Source organism: Vigna unguiculata, chromosome 11, assembly GCF_004118075.2.
Source record: "Vigna unguiculata cultivar IT97K-499-35 chromosome 11, ASM411807v1, whole genome shotgun sequence".
Taxonomy (NCBI): Eukaryota; Viridiplantae; Streptophyta; class Magnoliopsida; order Fabales; family Fabaceae; genus Vigna; species Vigna unguiculata.
In genome coordinates this window covers 8,723,896-8,747,158 of record NC_040289.1, presented here as the reverse complement: position 1 = coordinate 8,747,158, position 23,263 = coordinate 8,723,896, and the positions used below count along the sequence as shown (strand labels likewise).

The window sequence follows — 23,263 nt, the reverse complement described above, 5'->3', positions numbered from 1 at the left end:
GTTACAAATATTAAAGATATACATAATCAATTAATGCATGATAATAGTTTTAGAGATAATCTAAGATATCCCCCTAAATAACAACCAGAATATTTCCTCAATAAATAACTAATGTATCCTCTATTAAATACAACCACTTAGCATAATCTAAAATTTTATCTTCACGTGCTTTATCTCTTCAACCCTAACTCAGTATTGATAAGTCGGTCTTAAGACGACACTAATATCCTTCTCCTTCTTGCAATGACCTCGGTTATGCGGAGATAGCTTCCAACTTCCTCCTTTCTCATACATCAGCAACCCTGTAACTTTGCCTCGTCTTTATGACAACATCAATATTCTTCTCTATACATCTTCACCGTCAGGTTGGCTTTATGACGATGCTAATCTTCTTTTCTACACATCTTACCGCCAGGTCAGCTTTATGACTATGCTTCTCACACCTTTACCCCTCGCCACTTTGACGATGCTTCTCACACCTATACCCCTTGCCACTCTCACGTCATTTTCTTGGTAGGTACACTAATAAATTAATTATTTAAAGATATTGATAAATTATCACCAAATAATATTTGCATTAATTTTTCCAAATCAACCCTTTGTAATATCCTCCAATTATCTTCTAAATAATTCAATATCTTCAACATATATTTGTTTGTTGTGGAGATCTAAAAAGATTTAAGAAGATCTTGCCATATTTAAAAAGATTTGGTAGTTATTATCTTTTGATATTTTATGATATAATTAAATAAGATAATTACTTAAAAATATCCAATAAAATATCTAAAGATATATTTTCCCAAATTATCTTTATCATAAATATTTATGAATTATTAAAGCCTTTTTTCTGGAAAAAGATAGAGAAAATCGTAAGGTCCAATTTTTGTTAACCTGAGGTGTGCTTGAACTAACAACTGTCAGAAAATGTTTGTGGTGTACAAAGAACTTGTCATAATTAACATAATGTGTTATAGGATAAGGTGTACTTGAGGTGTGAGAGGTAGCAAACGAAGTGGGAGAGGAGTCTACGTTGCAGATGGCATTTGTCACAAAACCTCACAACTGAGTGGACAATATTTTATCACGACGTCTGCAACCTAAAGTTTGCCCATTCACCTCAGGGTTGGAGTCCCCCTGTTAGTTGTATCTGTCTCTGTTTCATCGGTGTTATCAATATTGTTCTAAGGTGCAAAACTACTTGTTTTTGTGTTAGACAACTCAAATGCTAAGGACTGTGTTTCAACATAGGGAAATTTATTTTCAGAGAACATGACATCTCTGGATGTTAAGAACACACCCAAATCCAAGTCATTCAACCCTTCTTACCATACGAATATCCCAAGAAAACACACCTCCAACTGTGACTTGCGAATTTATCCCCTTTAGTGTCTTGGTTATGAACATAACACAAGCACCCAAACACGCGTAGATGATTGAAAGATAGTGGTTTGCTATAGAGCATCTCATATGGAGTTTTTCCATTTAATACAATTGAGGGTGTGTAGTTGATTAAGTATCCTGCAATTAGAATATGTTCACCCCAAAATGTAATAGGAAGATTAGCTTGGAACCGCAGTGCACAAACAACATTGAGAATATTTCTATGCTTTCGTTCTATTCATCTATTTTGTTGAGGAGTTCCTTTACAAGATGTTTCATGCACAATCCCGTGATATTTAAAATAATTATCCATGCAAACAAATTATGTGTCGTTATCACTACGCAAAATCCCATGATTTTGCTCTATGTTTCACTTATTTATTAAATTGACGCTCCAACATAGCAAAGAATTGACACAAGCGTGTGAAAACTTTTTTCTTTTCTTATAAGAAATAAATCCATACAGCTCGTGAATAATCATCTATAATAGTCAAAAAATATCGAGCACCACAATGAGACACAGCTTGATAGGGTCCCCACAAGTCATAATGAATTAGTTGAAAAATATCCACTGTTTTATTAATACTGACACCAATATTTCTACTAACATCACAAACTTTATTGCATAGTGCATTATTTCTACTGACACCAATATTTGGAATAAGCTCTACAACCTTACAAAAAGCTCTACACCATTATTTCTATGCCATAAATTGAAATCATTCCCAGATTTTATAGTTGCAGCAATAACATAATCCATTCCTTGAAGATAGTAGACCCCCCCTCTTTGTTCACCCGTTCCAATGACCATCCTCGAGTCATGGTCCTTGATAACACAAAATTTGTCAGTAAATTGGGCCATACAGTTAAATTCATCAATAAGATGTGATACTGAAATTAGATTGCATTTCAAGTTAGACACATAAAGCACATTGTTTAATTTTAATGTTTCACTAAGCACCACCATTCCTTCCTTAGCAGTAAAAATTTGTTTTCCATCTGGAAGCCTTACTTGGCATTCTAAGACATTTCTCGCATCAGTCAAGTATTCTAGCTCTCTGATGAGAAGCACCTGTATCGATAATCCATTGAGTAGAATTACGCTTACCAATTAGCTTTTCAGTAATGTCTAATTTGACATTATTTAAGAGATTCATCAAAGTTTGCCACTATTTGTCATTTAGTCTACCAACAACAGAGTTATCAACATCAATTATATCATAAGGTGAGATTGTCTTTCTCATCTTCGCTTCGTCCGTCATTTTGGTAATATCAGAGAAAACTCTGGTACCATAAAGAAGAATTAGCAATGTTATTCTTGTCCACTTTATTCTTGTTCTAGTCACAATATATATACACAAAATTTACATAACTAACTACCTCAATTTATGCTAATTACATTTAAACCATTCCTAAATATAATTTGTACAAACTGTCACAATTATAACAAATATTATAATTATAACATATATTATAATTATGGTAACAAAATCCATTATAATAACTGAAAATATTTATGGAAAATATTAAAAAATATAAACAATTATTAAGAGATGTCTCGTTATAAAATGGATCGATATTTGATATGAGTAACTCATACCTCGTAAATATCAATATTAAAAGTTTTCTGACCATTGGTTAAGAACGAGTAATTTATCTCTATGTGTGTATGATATAAACTCCTTGTAAATCCTAACTCACTATTAAAAGAAGTACATATTTAATGCACAATTTTTAGAGTTCATATCAATATTTTTTTTTCTCTAATAATATTTATATTTACAATAAATTTTAAAGATTAAAGTTACTATTATAATATATATATATATATATATATATATATATGAATTTAAAAAATTGTTTAAAAATTAATCAGTTTCAAACAAATTCATTATGTTCTCACTAGTTAATTAAATACAATATCATTTATTATTTTATATAATTTTTGCATGTTTAAATTGCACATTCATATATTGGTTAAACATTTTTTTACCATATGATAAAATTTTACAAAAAGTTGTTGGAAAAAGCTACTAAAAATTTATTAAGTTAGTAAGGTGATTAAAATTCATGACAATTTTTATTTTTATTGTTTATATAAATAGTTTAATTAAAATTAAATATTTAAATTCCTATACATCAATTATCGAAATAAATTCAAAGATCAATTAAAGAAATAGTGCAATATTGACTGTAATTTTAATCTAAGCATATGAACAGCTCATGTGATGAACTCTCACTTAAATGAGCTTCAAAATCGATTAAGTGAGTTGCATGCGACTACATGTACATCATTGTTATTACTACTACCACTTGACCTAAGGACAAACTTAGAGTGGGTTACAAACAAAAAACTCAACTCTAAATATTATAAATTTAGGATTAGAAAACATTGTAAAGCATCTTAAGTAACTAAGACACACATAAGAATATTTGTGTATGAGATTTTAGTCTTTAGTTTTTGTTTTTCTTTTAACATTTTTCTGGTGTTAAGCCATGAGTTGTTAAACATGTTAAAAGTTGCTATAACCCAATTAATATAATTCATCTTCTCATACGAAACATTTTTTGTTATTCGGTTAATTGTTTTTATTTTGATCTTATTGTTTCTTTGGCCTAATCAACCAAATCATGATTTTATTATAATTGTAATTGTATTGGAAAAACCTTCTATAAATTAGGATTTAGGAAAAATTTAGTGGTACAACCTACAAGTGAGAATGGAAGTAAGATTTACCAAGTTAATTGTAAGTCTTTGACCTTAACATTAGTTGATTGACAAAGTTCATCAATTAATTGGGTTCTCCCTTAAGCAATCTAAGTATTTTCTTATTGAATGATTAAGTTAAAATTTATTTTGTGGATCGTTGAATTAAATGTGTAATTGAAGTTGGATCGAGAATGAGTTAACTATATAGGAAAGGCCAGTGAAATAAATCTTCGATAGCTATTTTAACATTTCACATGTGTTTATATTTATTATTATTCTTATATTTGGTTATTTGATTAATTTTTACTCTCTTATTCAAAATCTTAAATACTCTTTTGGTTTTTTATTCTTTTATTATATAAAATGTTGTCTTTACTTTTATTTTCAAATACAAAAACCCTATATCTAATTTTCTTTCTTAATAATTAATTGGCAAGACTATGTAAATTTGATTCTTGAAACTTTGTTGATTCTTGAAATTTTGTCAATTTACTAGTGAAAAATAGTGCACTTACTAAAGAGTAGTCATTGTCTAACATAGAAAATTGTAATTTATAATAGTTAACCCACACTTCAATCACATTTAAGTTGTTTCACTAGTAAAAACTTTGATTATATGAGTACATCAACAACTCCTAATTATCTATTTTAAGTTTATCTTAAGACTAAGTACAAGAATATTCCTTATTGCCACATCTAACTACAATCACAAATGAAAAGTTGAAGGAAGGATTACTCTCAAAGATTGCTCAAAGATTAGTAAATTCAAAGAAGGATACAAAGATTTACCGCATTCCTAAAAAAAACTTGATTAGACAAAAGGGTTACAGCTAAAAACTATATGTATATTGGTATCGCATTTGATTTTCTAGGTTTTTATATAAACTTTCAGAAGGATGGTTGTTGTGTAAATTTATATATAAAATGAAGAGGGTGATCAAATAAATTTTGCACAAAAGTATCCTTAATATTTCATGCTCGTTAGTGAGTCTGACTATGCAATGTTGCATTTCTCTGTAAATAATATAGACATTTTATGGATAAATTACGATTTCATTTAATTTCTTGTTAACCATACTCTTGATTTATTTTAAGATCAATTAATTTTCTAAGAGAACTTTTCCAACATTGTTGCACTCTTATTTTCATATTGGTTTAAATATGTTTTTGGAAACCCTTAATTTTCGGTAAAAATTAAAATTAGTCATCCTTCGAAACTTTGATTCAATTTAGTCTCCAACTTTAAAACTGTGCAAAAATAGTCATTTTAACCAAATTTTTTAAGTTTATTTGACGTTTAAAACACGTTTCATTATAGTATTTGAGTTGTATACACTGTTTGACACATTTTTGCTTCAATATTAATTAAAAAATGCATTTGAAATATCAAATAAACTTATCAAAATTTGGTTAAAATGATTAAATCCACGCATTTCTAAAGACGAGGGACAAAATTGGTCCAAAGAGGACTAATTCCAATTTTCACCGATAGGTAAGAGACCAAAAACATATTTAACCCTTTCATATTTATAAAAATGTATGTATTGTAAGTTGTTTGCAATGTTCAAGATGCACTTGAACAAATTCAACAAAATGATTCTTATTAAACATAGGTTAATCTTGCATATAGTAGAATATTAACTCATAATACTTTTGTTACTCTACTTACCTGGTCCAAAAATATATTACTGTTGTTATGTCCAAAATAGTCCAATAAGCGTAAGATCTAAGTGTGAGATCTATATGAAATATTAACACCCTTAAAATCAAGTAAAGATGATATTTATGATAATATAAACAAAATCCAGGTTATACTAAACTGAATGCAATTATCATATCTGTTAATATATTGGTATATCTTGAGCTTATCTTATTTTTTGTTATACTAACTCTTAGGAAATAAAGCACATTTCCTATAATCAGATTTATGGAAGCAATATAAATGCGGAATAATCACACACAAATTAATAATGGAGTTCAGCCAATTATACCTACATCTCCAGGTTGTTGCAGACTTTTATTTAATGAAAAGATAAAATTACAAAAAACTCAACTCACAACCTAAATAAACAAAAAAAATAGGTATTATTTCATCCTTTAAAGAAATGAGAATGCACTCCTCACATATGGTTTGACCAATTCCAAAACTAACATACCCATGAAAGCATATAAATTCTCTCAATCACAAATGGTAATCTAACTCAATACTTATTCCTTACTCTCATACTCACAAAATACCTTTTATTGACTTGAACATCATAGTCCTTATAGCTGAACTTCTCCCTTTGTGTCGGATCAGAGCTCACACCTACCTACTCTAGAGACTAATTTATCTCGGGTCAACCAGATAAATTTTCGGTAAGAACCATTACTCTTAAGTTAACCATTGATTATTTAAACATCATGATAAATATCTAGCATAAGATTTTTTAAAGAAATCTTATAAGACTTTAATATATGTAATTGTAACTTTACTAAATAAAATATAAGTTAGAAGCTTTATAACCAATTTAAAAATTAATTTAAATATTTTTATATTTATTAATATAAAATATTTTCAATGGGACATAATCTAGTGTGTCTAGGGGTGTCAAAGTGAGCCAACTAGACTCACATGGGTTGGCTCACCACGGGTTGAGTTAAAGAAGGGTTAGCTCAACCCGACTCATTTCTTGATGAGTCAAAAAATTTTGCAACTCGGTCCAACCCACTATGGGTTGGTGTGTTAGTGGGTTGACTCCTATGATGTACCGATATTTCAACTTGGGTCACGTATCCGTATCCGACACGTGTCTGTATCCGATACTTTATAATACTTTATTGATACTTAGTGAAGTAGTTAAATATCTAATTTATAAAGTCATAGTACAATACAAGAAAATCTTTGAATGATGACAAATTTTAGTGATAAAAAATAATTAGTCATTATATAGTGACCAATTTAAGTACCAATTTAAAAACTAAAAATTATTTGCAACTAAAATAGTTCAAAATAATTATAACTAGAGTCTAAATTGATAATTAAAATAGTTTTTATTATGAATTGGTTTCTAAATATGTCTCTAACATTAACTATCAAGATTTTGACTATTAAAGTAATTGGTCTCTAATTAGAAAATTGGTCTCTAACATATTTTTTGTTACTAAAATTGGTTATTATTTAAAAGTTTTCTTATAGTGGTATTTTTATAATGACAATAATTTTTATTTTTTTATGTTGACAACTTTAGTACATATAGTTTTAATTTGGATTCACATAATAACAATCATATATTTATTATGTTTTTAAGAATTATTGTATATTTTTCAATATTCATATATCGCGTATCTATCACGCATCGTATCCTATTATTTTCAAAATAAAAGTATTGACGTGTCAGATATGTATCATATCCGTGCATCATAGGTTGACTCACTTACGAATGTTTTTTTATAATTTATTTTATACATTTATTGTATTACAATGATAGTAAATTAACTTAATTTATTTTTTATAATAGTGAAATCAAATTGTTAACCTAATTTTCGAAATATTATTATAAAGATAATAATTAAAAATTAAAGTATCAACACATATAACTAGAGAAACAAATTAATTAAATATTTTTAAGCAACATTCTAGCATTTAAAAAATATGAAATTTTGAACTTATATAATTAGAAGTAGTAAATAATTATAATAAACAAATTAAAAAAATTGTAAAAAAATGTTGGTGGGTCAAATGAACCAACCCACCTTCAACCCAGCTCGAACCCATTTAATCTGTGGATTAAGTGAGTCGAATTTAGTTCAACCCACTTTTAAAATAAATAAATATTTTTTCTCAATCCATCCCGACTTGAATTTGTAGTGAGTGAGGTTGACTCAGAGATTATAACCCACCATTTTGACATTTCAAGGTGTATCTAAGAATTATTTGATTAACACCCAATTTTAACATTATTAACAACCCACATAGCATTGGGGGGTTGAGGATGCATTTGAATAAATGCATGTCTTGTTTCAAACAATGTCATTTATCATACAAAAAAAGATAGTCTTGGTATTTTTCCACACTATTCTTTTTATAGAAAGAATATGGACAGCTACAGATATAGTATAATTAATAATATAACAAATATAAGAAAATAAGTAAAAATCATCCCAAGTTTAGTTTTTTTTTTTTATTGCAAAGTTGGAGTTATAACAATATATTTAGAATGATTTAATTGGTTGATCTTTTCTCCTAGCTATTCTTTGTTTCACCATTTAATTTGGCGGCTGAAACTTGAGAATTGACTTTTTGCTTTTAGTTTACCAATGTTGTGTTCATAGACATAAAGGACCACATCAATTAAATACATCAACTCAATGGAACATCTATATTAATTGAAAAGGGGGAAAAAAGAAACACACACTTTAGGTTCCATTGGCGATTGAATCCCAGCAATCTACCTTATTCAAGTTGATGATCTTATCCCTCTACCAAATGGACCACTTCATTTTCTGTCTCCAACACAAATAAATATTGAGAAGTTCTTCTTCGCCTTCTTCTTAATAATATTTTAATAAATGTCAAAAATTTGAATAAAATTCAAAATAACACAAGTTCATTCTAATATACAAATTACAAAATAAAAAAATATTATTTATTTTATTAAGATACAAAATGTAGTATTTACCTTAATCTTCTAATGAAAACTTTACAGAAAAGATAAAAAAGGAAAGAAAAGATATAATGTACATCTACTTAAACATGAAGATGAACATGAATGCACATATACATATAAAGTCAGCGAGGGAATGTTATTTGAGTGAGAAAAGTAACCAAAAAGAATAGTGATACAACATTTCGTCACTTTGGAGAATAAATATTAGTATCAAAGTATCAAGGAGAAAGCAAATAAAGCAACCAAACCTAAGACTGAGAAACTTCTAGTGAAGCAAATGGTTGATGAGTTGAAACACAAGATTCTGGGGCGGCTGATATATTCCCAACACGCAAGTTGGTGAATGATATATGCTATCTTTAATACTTTTAGCTGTATAGAACTTCCACGAAACAAAGTAGACTTTCAAGTAGACTTTTAGAATACAACAACTGAATGTCTGTGAGTGTGCCTATCTATGCATTGAGTCAAGGATGAGAAAGTAAAGATGAAGGATCTCAATATCCTAGATCTTTCTTCACTCTGGATTATATTGTATAAGGAAAAAGACATTTTTATAATTTTTAACAACGATCCTTTGTCACCTTTTTATAGGAAAAATACATTTTTATTATTTTTAATAACTATCCTTTTATTATTTTTAATAACTATCCTTTCTCACCTTTTTATAGGTTGTGTATTTATGTTCTGACCAAATGTCTAAGACTCAATATATATTAAAAATTAAAAAAAAAATTCAAAGTAAACACAGATAGAAGATGGTAAAGAATCAAGATTTTGACAACTTAACGAAGAGTCTAAGTCTAGAGTCTCCATGTTCGTGATCAGGTTTCTTTGGTTTTTTTACTGTAGTGTAGTTTGGAATTTTTTCTGGTTCCTTTTTGTTGGGATGCACACCAAGTGTTTGGTTTCTTTTGTAGGTCTCATTGCTTCTTGAGACTGATCGTTTCTGGTTTCTTTTTGGTGACCAATTCTTGTGCAACTGACTTTTTCTGGGATTCTTGTGACTTTTCTTGCATTTAGCCGTTTGGTTGTTTGGTTTGGTTGTTTGGTTTTGTTATCTCGTTGCTGTGGATCTGGGACTGATTCTGCAGGTGTCATTCCTTTGTGATGCATTCAATCGTCCATAAGGCTTCTCAAGTGCCTATGGCTCAAAATTGTACTTCTGCACAAGTTGTGCATAATACTTGCAATATTCCGCTTTCTTAATTGCCTTCCCCTTGAATTAAGGGTAACATTGTTTCTGTATAAATATTTTTGAGGTCCATCTCACTGGCATGGGAGAATGTAAAAAGTATCTACATGGTAGATGATCCTATCAAAATGAAAAAAACCTTTAAATCATTTAACCCGAATGTTTCTTGGAAATCTTTTGGTTCTTGGAATTTATCGCTAGATTTCCTCTTGTCTTTGCTAGGCCAAAGAATTTTTTTTTTCTTTTGTGGGATTGCTTTAGGTTTAAAGTTCACTTCTTAACATGATATCTTAGCGAGATTTGTTGTTTGTTGAACATATTATTTTTTCACCCGCTATCGGACCACCCATAATGTCTAGTCCCACGCTCGAGATATATATATATATCTCTGCATAAGGGAATGTGTTGGAAGTCTTACATCGATTAGAGATAAGACAAGTTTATAATATATAAGTAAGTGCAAACCTCACCTTATAAATTGGTTTTGTGGAGGTTGAGTTAGGCTTAAAGTCCACTTCTCTTATTTTTATAAGTGAGTTAATATATACTATAAATTGATCTTATCTCTAGTCGATGTGAGACTTCCAACACACTCCTCGTGCTGAGACATATACATCTCAAACGTAAAACTAGACATTAGTGGGTGGTTCAATAGTCACCAGATAATGAGTGAAAACAATAAATCCAACAAATAACAAACTTTGCTAGGATATACTTTAATTCATGATTATGATATTTTGCCTATGATGTAGTACCCGGAGGACTCTTAGCTAGTGTATATCTTTTTTACAAGAATAGAGTATGGTATAAATTAACTTTACAAAAAATCGGCTTGTAAAGTGAAGTTTGTATCCACTTGTAGACTGTAAAGTGGCGTTATCTCTAATCAATGTGAAATTTCCTGTACCAACCAAAGACCATTTTTTTCAGTAGCATGTGTTGGCCCTCCCCTTTATCTTGCTGACAACATATTGAACAAAACCGGAGGTTTCTTAACGCGTGTTTTAGTTGATATTGATCTCTTATCTTACTTTCCTAATCAACTCCTTGTGGAGAGGTCGGGTTATGCTTTTGTAGTTTTTATTGAGTATGAAAACTTACCTCATTTCTCCTTATCCTGCAAGATGATTGGGCACAACTTGAATAATTGAATAAGGAAAAATAAAACTGCAGTCACTGAAAAGGGAGTGCAGAATGAAGAACAGAAGTTTGTTCCTAAGCAAAAGCATGATAAGGTTTTGGATTTTTCTGATCTCAATGTTGTTATTTTTAAGGTTTATGTAGCAGTTGAGGGCTCTTCTGGTGCAGGTGCAAGAGACTCTGATGATTTGGCTGACATGCCAGCCTTGGAATTAATTCATACTCTGTTTGATGGATTAATGAATAATCATGTGGTTGACTGGGACAAACATATTTCAGTTTCTCCACGAACTGATAAGGGTAAGATGAGGTTCTTCCCTCCTCGGTTCAGGCTTTCTCTAAGCAAATTCCAGAATCTAATGATCATGTTGAAGGTCTTTCCGGTAAGGGTCAATTTGATCTTGGACGAACCTCCCCTGTCAGAATTAAATTACAATTTTCATAGTCTAGCTAATGACGACACTAACGAACCTACTGAGCCAGCTGATCCTGCGGAACTTAATGTTCCTACTTCTATTGTTCATAATGTTGACTTATATGCTACAGAAACTGAGGATGTGCCTGAAACTGCTTCTAAGTTTGTCGAGGAGGATAAATTGGTCTCCAAATTGTGGGCGGATAAGGTCCAAGAGGAGGATGAAACTATTAGTGAGTAGGATGAAACTGAGGAGAAGCTATTCAAACAACCAGAAAACCTGGCAAACCACCTAAAAACTCCACCAAGGGTACAAGAAAAACTTCTAAAGTCGGTCAAAAAAAGAGAACGTAAATGGATCTTAGAGGTCTATCTTGGAATGTTAGAGGAATTGCTAGTGACAAATCGTTAAATATGCTTCAGCAGTTTATTCTCGAACACAAACTTCACTTTCTTTTTATTGCTGATCCTATGATTAGTTTCTTTGAGGCACATGCTCTTCTTTTTCAGAATTTGAATTTTTCCTGGTGTTGTGTGCTGTTAATTTTTCTATTAAGTAGTCTTTGGTGATTGAGCAGGTTTCATGTGACTATTAATCTCATTCATTCTGATTATCAATATATATCTATTAGCGTTACTTGGCATAGGAGAATTTTAAATGTTGCTGGTATTTATGGATCTACTTCTTACACAAATAGAAGATCTCTTTGGTCTGATTTATTCGATTTGTAGCAGGGCCGTTGGTGTTTTTCTTTTTGTGATTTCATTGTTCTTTCTGTTCATGAAACTAAGGTGGATTGTCCCTAACAGTGTGTCTTCTTCTAAATTTCATGGCTGGGTTAATGACATGTGATTTCCTGCTTGGATCAGTAGGTTAACTGCAGAATCAGGGTTCATCCAAGAAATTGTTCTGATCAGGCTACAGCTCTCTTTATCTCGCAATAATTCTTGTTTCCAACCCTCCTCTTTTAAAAAGTGACTTGAACATCCTGAGTGTAAGAAGTCTATTCAACAGTTCTGTTCTGAGTCAATGATTGGCTCTCCAATATGATCCTTCAAAAAAATTGCAAAGACTGAAATATGCCTTTAAAATCTGGAATAAGAATTTGTTTGGGAATGTTCACACTGTTGTTGTTTCTCAACAACAACTTTTGGTTTCTATTCAACAGAAATTGGCAGATTCGGTGTTGGAGGAGGAGGCTATGAATGATCCTAACACTGCTCTGGACCTGGAAGCTATGTTTTCAAAAGAAGGGCTTAAAATGAACTGGTCTGTGGATGGTGACAGAAACATGTCTTTCTTTCTCGCAGCGGTTAAAAGACGCTTCAATGCTAGTGTTTTTCATAGGCTGTTTGTCAGTCATTTGCTGTTGGAAGTTTCTAAGCACATTGAAGATTATATTTTGGACTTTTTTAAGAGTCTTTATTCTGCTGATGCCAGTAATGCTGACTCTACTTTCAATCAACTCATTAAAAATTTTACATTTAAAATGAAAGATATAACAAATTCAAACTCACTTAGGTGGTAAAAAAAAAATGAAAACTCAAATAAAACCAAAGAATTTAAAAGACAAGCAAAAAGGTACAAAATCAAGAAATATGTAAAACCCAAGAGAGTAAGAAACAAGACAAAATTATGACACAGAGAAAAAGTACTTTAAAAAGACAATAGTAATCTAAACAAGTACTCGAATTTATCACCATAAATGTAAAACAAAGTAAGCTAGATAATTAGTAAAATTTAATCTCCAAGCAAGATTTTCCGAATAATTCGTAATAAGAATTGAAAAACTATTTTTAGACACCAAAAAAGCACCAAAAGCATCAAGAAAAGCACCAGAACAAAAACACCAGTAATAGCACGTTTGAAGCCCAACACTGCACCACCAGCAATGCACACCAAGTGTTTGATAAAAGGGTCAAACAAATGAAGCACTAGTTCAGCACTTAATCAATTAACAAATTGTAATTAGCTCAAATATGAGTTCCAGCCGCTAATCGTCAATGCTGCACAACATCACCGAAGAACATATGTTTGTGCTGCCAATTGAATCAATTCAATGAAACAACCTTATCCGCTAGTTATATTAAATTCAATCACAATAATATTCAATGATCGATTTTAAATGTACAAGAATCTGCTGCATATAACAATTGAAATTAAATTTTTCACTGCTGCAAGGATTCAATCAAGGAAACCAGCAGCTACATAATTCACGTGTTTCCAATTTTTTGCTTCAATTTTCTGATTAATCCTTTGATTTCAATTTAAGTGCAGATTCACAAAATCAAAGAATTACATTGATTAGATCACCAATCCCACCAGCCGCTTCTACCAAATATACGTGATGAATTGCTACAATCAAAGAATAAAATTGCACCAAGCTGCTTGATATTTCAAGAAATCAAGTGAATTTCAATTCTTGCCACAATCAATCAAATTACTGAATTAAAATCAGATTTCTTTTTTCTTGAAAAAAAAAATCTGCACTGCTTGAATATTCAGCGGTTCCAAAACAAAATGGAATTGGAATTTCCAATTTCATGCTTCAGCCAATTTGTTCTCTTTTCGAATTTACAAGGCACCGAAAAGAATGATTTTAAATCAATCCAAAAATAGTTCCCAATACACTTCGATTTATATAGCAGAATTTCAACGAATGTGTCAATTGAATTCATTTGCCAGTGAATTGCAAACAATGAATTGACGTGACTGCTTAATTTTGAAATGCAATTTTGTATCATTTATGCAAATCAGATTGCACATTCAATTTCTTAGCCATTACTACTAACAAAATATTCAAATTCTAATCACTAACAAAAAATTCAAAATCTAATCACTAAATAACAATTAAACAATGCACTGAACCTTTTTCCAGAAGCGCTGAAATTGAATCACAACAGCTTATTATGTAATAACTCTTTATAGAGTTAGTTAGTACAGTTAGATTTTGAGTCTGTTTTGATAAAACAGAATGATATGGTTTGTTTTAGAAACTGAACTCTTGGATCAAAGGGTAAGTGTGTGTATATATATATCTTCAGTGTTTTTCTGAGAGAATACAGGAAATTAATTCAGTTATTTATATCTAGAAAGTTGTGAGTGAGTACCTTCGTGTGGCAGTGAGTTACCGGAGTGAGGAAGATTCTGTGAGAGAACAAGAGGAGAGTGCATTAGGGACAGGGACGAGCAGATAATCACAGCTAACCTTAACAATATCAGTTAGCTTGGGGAGAGATGGTGACCAACAAAAAATTAGAAATTCGTATGGACTCTATGGAAAAGTATGGCAAATTCTCAAACCCAGAACGCTGTAAGGGTTACAACAAGCCATTGAAGGATTGGTTTCTTCTATGCCAGCTATGAGTCCAGGGCCTCCCCTCCAGTAAATCAAGATTATATGGAGTTATCTTCCATGGTTCTTGACAGAACACAGCTGCAGTTTTTGATGGAACATACTCAGGGAATGACGGGCAAAAGCTGAGGAGTTTGTTGAACTGGAAGGCACACTAATTCATCACAGAGCTCGTTAGCTGCTTCTTTCTGTAGAAGGCAAAGTTTTTTTCTAGGAAGTGGCATTACAATAAAACTTGTGACTTCCACCGGAAGTCTTGGATACAAATTTTGAAAGATGTGGGCAACATGTTTGACGATGGAGCTTCTGATCATCCAGTGGAAGATTTGGCACATTTAAAGAGATTAGTTCTTTAGTTGGTATTTGGAGTATTTGGAAAATTTGACAATTTTGGATACAAATTTTGAAAGATGTGGGCAACATGTTTGACGATGGAGCTTCTGATCATCCTGTGGAAGATTTGGCACATTTAAAGAGGAAAGTTCTCTAGTTGAGTATTTGGAAAATTTGACAATATGTTGGCTAGAGTTACGGTTTCTGAAGAAATTGCTTTAAGTTTTTTTCTTTCAGGTTTAAAATTAGAATTGGAAAAATCTATGTGCCTACATAGGCCTTCTTCAATTCAAGAAGCTGTCAGGTTTGCAAGATTGGAGGAGGATGTGCTCAAGAACTGACCAAGAAGATTCATGGAACATCTACCATTAATTCTGATGACCAATTTAGATCTTCCAGACCTTGGTCAATATCGGCTCAATACAATAGAACTCCACCTATAACTACTCTACAACCAAACTCTACACCGAATTCTCAAAGGTCTATGAATGCGACTGATTACAAGACTGCTGGTTCTGGATCAGTTTCTAGGAAAGAGCTGAGTGAAAGAATTTCTAAAGGGTTGTGAAGATAAGCGAGACAAGAATCATAGAGTTAAATGTAAGGTTTGGGGCAGATTAAATGCTACTTTTTCTGCCCAAGATCAGATGGAAGATATGGTCAATTCTGATTCTGACTGGAACTTCCTAGAACAAAGTCTTGACTTAAGAGATGATTTGCAAGTGCATGTTTCTTTACATGCGTTACAAAGAGTTACAGGCGGGAACACCTTGCAGTTAATTGGGATAATCAAGAAACAAGAGGTGCCATTTTTTATAGACACAGGAAGCACACATAATTTTATTAATGAGAAATGGGTGAAATCCCTGGGCTTGAAAACAACTTTTATCAATGATTTTTCTGTCATAGTGGCATTGGATAAGCAGCTAAGATTAACAGGACAATGTCCGCAAGTACAATGGAGATTCAACAATATTTCATTTCAGGCTGATTTTCTGGTCCTACAAAGTACTAATTTTGGAGTTCTTTTGGGGATGCAATGATTTAAAACTTTAGGTGAGATTTATGGAATTGTGCTCAATTAACCATGACTATCAGGCATCAGGATGCTAAGGTTACTTTAAGAGGAGAAAAACAACAGCAAGATACTATTCAGATTTCAAGAAATCTGAAAAATACAAAAGGCAACCCTATGTTACTAGCAATCCAATTATCCAAGCTGCGACTTGTTTTCACTCTTCTGCCAATCAGCAGATAACCAAATTAAATGCCGACCAGACATTGCAGCTGGCCACTTTGTTACAAATGTTCAAAGATGTGATTCAGGAACCAACTCAACTACCACCACAACGAAGGTATGATTGTAAAATTGTTCTGATAGGCAATAACCCTGTTACTTTAAAACCATATAGGTATTCCCATAATCAGAAAACTGAAATTGAAAGACATAAGAACTCCATTGTCTACTGGTTTTATTAGAGAAAGGTGGGTCGTGACGTTGTTGCAAAGACTTTAGAAAACTCAACACCATTAAAAAGAAATTTCTGATACCCTTAATTGAAGATCTTTTAGATGAATTACATATTTTTCTAAACTAGATATAAAAAGTGAGTATATTCAAGTTAGGATGCATGAGGATGACATTTATAAAACAGTTTTTTGGACTCATTGTGGGCTGTATGGATGGGTGGTTCTACCATTTGGTCTTAGTAACGTGCGTGCTACATTTCAAAACTTAATGAATGATATTTTTAAACAACATTTAAGTCATTTTATAAGTGTTCTTTTTTTCTTTATGATATATTGGTTTATACTAAAGACTTGGGAGGAACACATAAGGTGCCTCCACATAACTTTAACTATCTTAAAACACAATTCTTTATTCCTCAATAAAAATAAGTGTAGGTTTGGTAAGACACAGGCAAATTATTTGGATCATCTAATTTCTGCACAAGGAGTACTTCTTGATCCAAAAATAGTTGTGGGGGTCAACAATGGCCAAGGCCAACCAATTTAAAGGAGCTTAGAGGATTCTTAGCTTTATTTGGATATTATAGAAGATTTATTCATGGATATGGTAAGATGGCGGCACCTCTAACATCTCTGCTACAGAAGATACCCCATATGTTTGGAGTCATGAAGCATCTGCAGCATTCAATACACTGAGAAGGCTTCAACAACAGCCCCCGTATTGATATTACCTGATATTTCCCAACCTTTCACTATAGAAACAGAAGCCTCAGGAATTGCGACAGGTGCAGTTTTAATGCAATCTAACCATCCTATTGCTTACATAAGCAAGGCTATGGGCCCCAAATATCAAATGTTGTCTGCATATGAAAAAGAGTTTCCTGCCATTCTATTTGTGGTCAAAAGGTGACAACATTATTTTTTAGACCATCAAAACAGATCAAAAGACCCTAAAGCATCTGTTAGAGCAACCTCCGACAACCACGTAGCAGAATTGGGGAGGACTTCCAAATTGAATATAAAAAAGGGAAAGACAATGTGGTAACTGATGTGTCGTCAAGAAAGGAATATCAGGTACACCAGCTTCAAATTTCTTTTGACATGATTCAGAGGGTTAAGGATTCTTGGAAGGAGGATCACAAATTACAAGAGATTGTGGATACTATTCGTATGGCCCAACATCCATGTAAATGTTATACTTTTGATAATGAGGTTCTTAAACTGAAAGGAAAATTAGTGGTTGGTAGTGTAGAAGAATTGAAAACTGAAATCCTTCAACAGTTTCATAACTCCATTATAGGAGGTCATTCAGGATATGAATTAACTTATAGAAGGGTTAGAGATCACGTCTACTGGAAAGGTATGCAAAATAGAAGTCAAAAGGTGGGTCCAACAGTACATATATGTTAACAATATAAACCTTTACTTTAATTGGTTGTTGGTATTTTACGACCTTTATCTATTCCTGATAGGCTAGGAAATCTATATGTGTAGGTTTTTTATTACTGGCCTTCCAAAATCAAGTTCTATGACTGTTATTTCTGTTATCACTGATTGACTAACTGAGTATGCTCATTTTTTGCCTTTATCACATCCCTTTAGAGTGGTGAAAGTATCACAACTCTTTATAGATAACGTTGTTTAAGCTTCCTGGATGGCCGGAAGACATTATTTCAGACAAAGATTCAATTTCCACGAGTTAGTTTTGGACTTAGCTGATGCACCAACATGGAGTAAAGTTGCTACGACCAACAGTTTTTCATCCTCAAACGGATGGACAAACTGAAGCTTTGAATAAATCTATTGAAGCTTATCTAAGATGTATTTCGAGAGATGCACCTCACAAATGATCTTAATTTTTATCCTTAGTAGAACTTTAGTATATTACTGAATTTCGTACAGCCAAATTGACTCCTTTAGAAGCCCTCTATAGTTATCCTCCTTCCCTACAAACGGTTATACCACAGAATGACTCTGGTGGAAGCTGCCACACCACACATACGATTGAAACGAGGGAGGAGACTTCATATATTTTGCAAACAAATCTGGTTAAGGCTCAGGCCCCAATGAAGTGGTATGCCGATTTCAAGAGAATGGATAAACAATATCAAGTGGGGGATTTGGTATATTTGAAAATTGAGCCTTACAAGAAAAAATCGTTATATAATACTAACTTCCATAAATTAGCTGCAAAGTTTTAGGGTACTTACAGAGATTTAGAAAGCAATGGAAGGTTGCTTTTAAACTCGACTTGCCTCCTAAAGCTAAAATTCACAATGTTATCCATGTGTCCTTACTAAAAAAAACATGGAATAAAGCTGTCTCTAAACAACCACCGTTCGTTGAAAGTGAAGGACAATTTGTTTCTCAACCTTTGCTGTTTTGGCAAGAAGAATGAAGAAGAACAATCAACCGGAACAGAAGTGTTGATCCAGTGGAAAGACAATAATCCGGAAGATGCGGTATGGAAGGAGCTATACCAAACGCAGCTTCAATTTCCAGACTCAGTGGTTGCAGTCGTATATGGCCTTGAGGTCAAGTCCCGGTTAGATGGGCGGGACTTTTGTAATAACTCTTATTGTAGGTTAATTCTGTTAGGTTTTGAGTCTGATTTGATAAACAAGATTTGAACCCTTGGATCAAAGGATTAGAAAGTATATATATCTTCAGTGTATTTGAGAAAGAATATAGGAAATTAATTCAGTTCTTTGTAATTAGGGAGTTGTGAGTGAGTACCTGCCAGTGGCGGTGAGTCACCGGAGTGAGGAATCCGTAAGAGAACGAGAGGGGAGTGCATCAGAGACAGGGACGAGCGGAGAACCACAATTAACCCTAACATATTATTATGATTTGATTCAAAGAATGGAGTGAACAAGCTGCCTCAATAAATCACACCACCACCATGCCAGTTGTTTGAAGAAATGTTTCTTCAAATTCCACAGTTTGGACCATATTCGAACAACGAATGAATTTCCTCAATTGATTTAACTGGTTTTTTTCACACAACGAGTTGCCGAATTTGTTACCTTCAAATGCAGCGTAAACAAAACAGCAACGCAGCACCAATCACTAAAAAGAACTCCAATCAACCGAAGAAGAAAACTGCAGCGTGCCAGTGCCAAATTAAAATAGCTACAAGCTATTCTCGATTATAACTCCTCCATCGAAAAAGAACATTGCAGTGAATTGAATGTTGTTTCAGGGAGGTTGATTCTCCAGTTCAAGCTTCCAATTCCAGTTTCAACGTTCATGAATTCACGCCATTTGATAAAATGCTTCAATAGCATTCACGTTGATTGTTTCCAAAAGTTCCAAAACTGAATTACAGCAGCTTCACGTGCTCATACTTTACCGAATTGAAGGCGCCGTATGAACGATCAACACCAATCGACAGCACCGCATTTCAACTGAACCAATTTCCCAATTGCACTGATCACCGGAATTCTTCTGATCACCTTCTCCAATCACTGGTTTCGTTGGAATTTGAAACTCGTGTAATCTCCAAATCACCGATTCATGAACAAAGATAAATATACCGTTCACAGTTGAAAAATTCCGATCCGAATCATTTATCGATTAAGATTCAATCATATTCCGGCCAATCACCAATAGCCAATCTCCAATCTCCGTTTCACTCAACTTCATATTTTTACTTGAACACAGATCTCGTATCATCGAATCATTGAAATTACTCGGGTACGATCAAGCGAATCGCAACAGAACCATAGAATTTCAAAACGGAATTTCATAGTACAGGATCAAACTACACAGCATGAACGCGCAACAAAAACAGAAACGTGTTGAAAACAAAAAATATTAAATTCCTAATTGCACCAAAGAATTTTCTAATTGCACCATGATGGAAAATTGATCTCGTATAGGATGTGGAACGATCATATACCAATAAACTTCAAATCTTTATTGACAGCATAATTAAAAAAAAAAAAGTTAACGAATAAAAAAGTTAACTAATAAAGAAGTTAATTAATAAAAAAGTTAACTAGTCTAAACTTGGATACTTCCATCCGGGAAAATATACTTTAACAAAGTATTTTTTAACAAAGTTCAATCAACTATTTATTTAAATAAAAAATACTACTTATTATTTTATTTTCATTAAAAATTAAAAGATTAATCTTTTAATTTTATTTATAAAAAGTTTGTCAAGTTTGGAAAAAAAATTCAAAAACTCATTTTCCCTTCCAAAAGTTATTGATAAGAATTTATAAATTATAGAAAATAATTTATAAACATATACAAACCTAAAACAAACAAATACTGAAGAAATTATAAAATCAAAAAACAAAAATTACACACAAAAAAAAAATTTAACTCAACGCTATTATGTGATTCCTAAAATAAGGTCTTTTCCTATCAATTGTATATATAACAAGTATTAATATTATATAAACTAGTGAATATAAGTATATTAATCGCTTTTTTATATAATAAAAATAATAAAATAGTTAAGATTAAAATAATTAAAATAAAAAAACGGTTAAATTTAAAGTTGGTCATTTAAATATCAAATTGATAAAATAATTATTTTAATTTAAAAAAAATAAAAAAAAAATAAGAAAGTAAATGTGAAAAAACAAATCTCTTTTGTATATAGAGGTACAAATGTCTATTTCTTGGAAATTTTGTTATTCCTGTTATTAGATATATGATGTTCATACCCATTTAGAGTGTTACATAACTAAAAGCTAAAGATTATAAGGTCAATGTTGAAAAGGTTAATAATACGATAAATTATTGAAATACCACTGTATAATTACCCAAGTCCTTGTGCACTAGTGTTCTATCTCAGCCGTATTTTTTTTTTTCTTCTCACCTGATCAATGGTGACCGGATTTAGGAGAAGAATTAGTATTCAACATCAAAATTTTATTTTAAAAATAATAAAACACGAAATGATACGTTGTATATTAATAAATGTACAAGAATATGATAAATATATGATTAAACATATATATTAAATATTATTAACATAAAAAATTATAAATTATTAAAATTATAAAAGTACTTTTATTTTATAGATTAGATACTTTATGGATTAATATTTTTAAAGTATCTAAAGTATTAGATACGAATACATGTTGAACACGGATACATATCGAACACAAATATGTAATCTAAATTGAAGTATCGAGCATCGTAAGTATTATTCGATATGCAGTAAAGGCAATTTTAATTACATCAAAATGAGAAGATGAATGGACAAAGTTGGTAAGAAAAAACATTGTTAACATATCATTTTCCAATATCTAAGAAAATATGCAACCTAGCTATAGTAGCCCACAATTTGGTTGTGTAAATCTTTCAGAGTCCCACATCTGGGTTAATTGACCAAATGAAACTAACATTAATATGAACCAGTATCCCAAGTACTGTTACTCGCGAGATTCTCGAACAACTGATTCTTAAAGGTGTTATTGAAGAACTTTCTTCCAAATTATGAGAAGGATACATTGAGCTAGATAAAAGTGTAACAGGATAAGCTTATTGAGCACACACCGACAAATACAAAGTTAGTTCGGACAAGACACTGTTCTAAAATGTGTTGAAAGTTATTATCATTTTCACTTTCACTATCAATGCAACTGGCATTGGCGTGGCATGTTCACTTGCTTGAAGGCAAGAACTAAGTTCATGCACTTGGGATAGGAAGAGAGGAAAGAGAGGAAGTGAAGCTATGAGCCATCCACTTCTTCAAACAGATTCAGTGAAGGGTTTCAACTTCATCATTGTGTGAAATAGTTGAGCTTTATGTTTAAACCAGTGTGAGATCCCAAGGATGCATGAACTTAGGCCTCACCCACAATTCTTTTATGCATGGGTGGGGAATATCTTGTCACCTTCCAAACGACACACCCACCCATAATTGACTTAACATATACAGTATCTCATTAATCATTCCGATCTTTCCAATTAAAGTTAGATTAGCTTTGTTTTAGTTGAAGCAGACAACCTCTATATCACAACTTATTGGAAATAGATCATTAATAATCACTATTTCTAGGTTTGTCTCATGCAATCTTATCAGACATATGTCTGAGTAAAAGCTGTTCAAAAGATTACCTCGGATCTTTACCAGCTTTCAATAATATATTTAAATTTTTTATTTTAAATTAAGAGGAAGTACCCCTGAAACTTGGGAAAATTCAGATATATAGAAATTATTTTGTTTTTTTCTTTTATATATGTATACACATAGAAAAGAAGAAAGAAATTTTTTTTTTTTATATATGTCGCACGTATAATTACCTAACTTTTTTTTATTTGTTTATCTTTGCTTTTCTTTAACTCAAAATGTGGTCAACCTTTAAATTCTTTTATATGTGAATATCATCAAATCACCAATTTTTATTCTTTTTTCTACAAGAAATCACTAAGCAATTCATTTTACTTTAAAGATTAAAAATAATTTATCATTATATTAGCTAATTTAGATATCTAAGTTATATAGGTATCTAAAACAATATTTTTATAAATAAAAAATTACGATTAATTTATAAATTTAAATTTAAATTGATCTCTAAACTTTAATTCATAAACCAATTATAATATTTTATTTATAACAGAAATTATATTAGATACCAATAATTTATAAAA

At 31.6% G+C, this 23,263-nt stretch overlaps 1 long non-coding RNA gene across 1 annotated transcript; it reads right to left on the bottom strand.

Annotated features, from left to right (window-relative positions):
- Positions 1–18,804: 18,804 nt before the first annotated feature.
- Positions 18,805–20,519, bottom strand: LOC114169689. Its single transcript, XR_003600990.1, has 2 exons — positions 19,385–20,519; positions 18,805–19,281 (listed from the first exon to the last, which is right to left on the bottom strand). It is a non-coding gene; the product is annotated as an uncharacterized LOC114169689 (long non-coding RNA).
- Between the last annotated feature and the right edge of the window lie 2,744 nt (positions 20,520–23,263).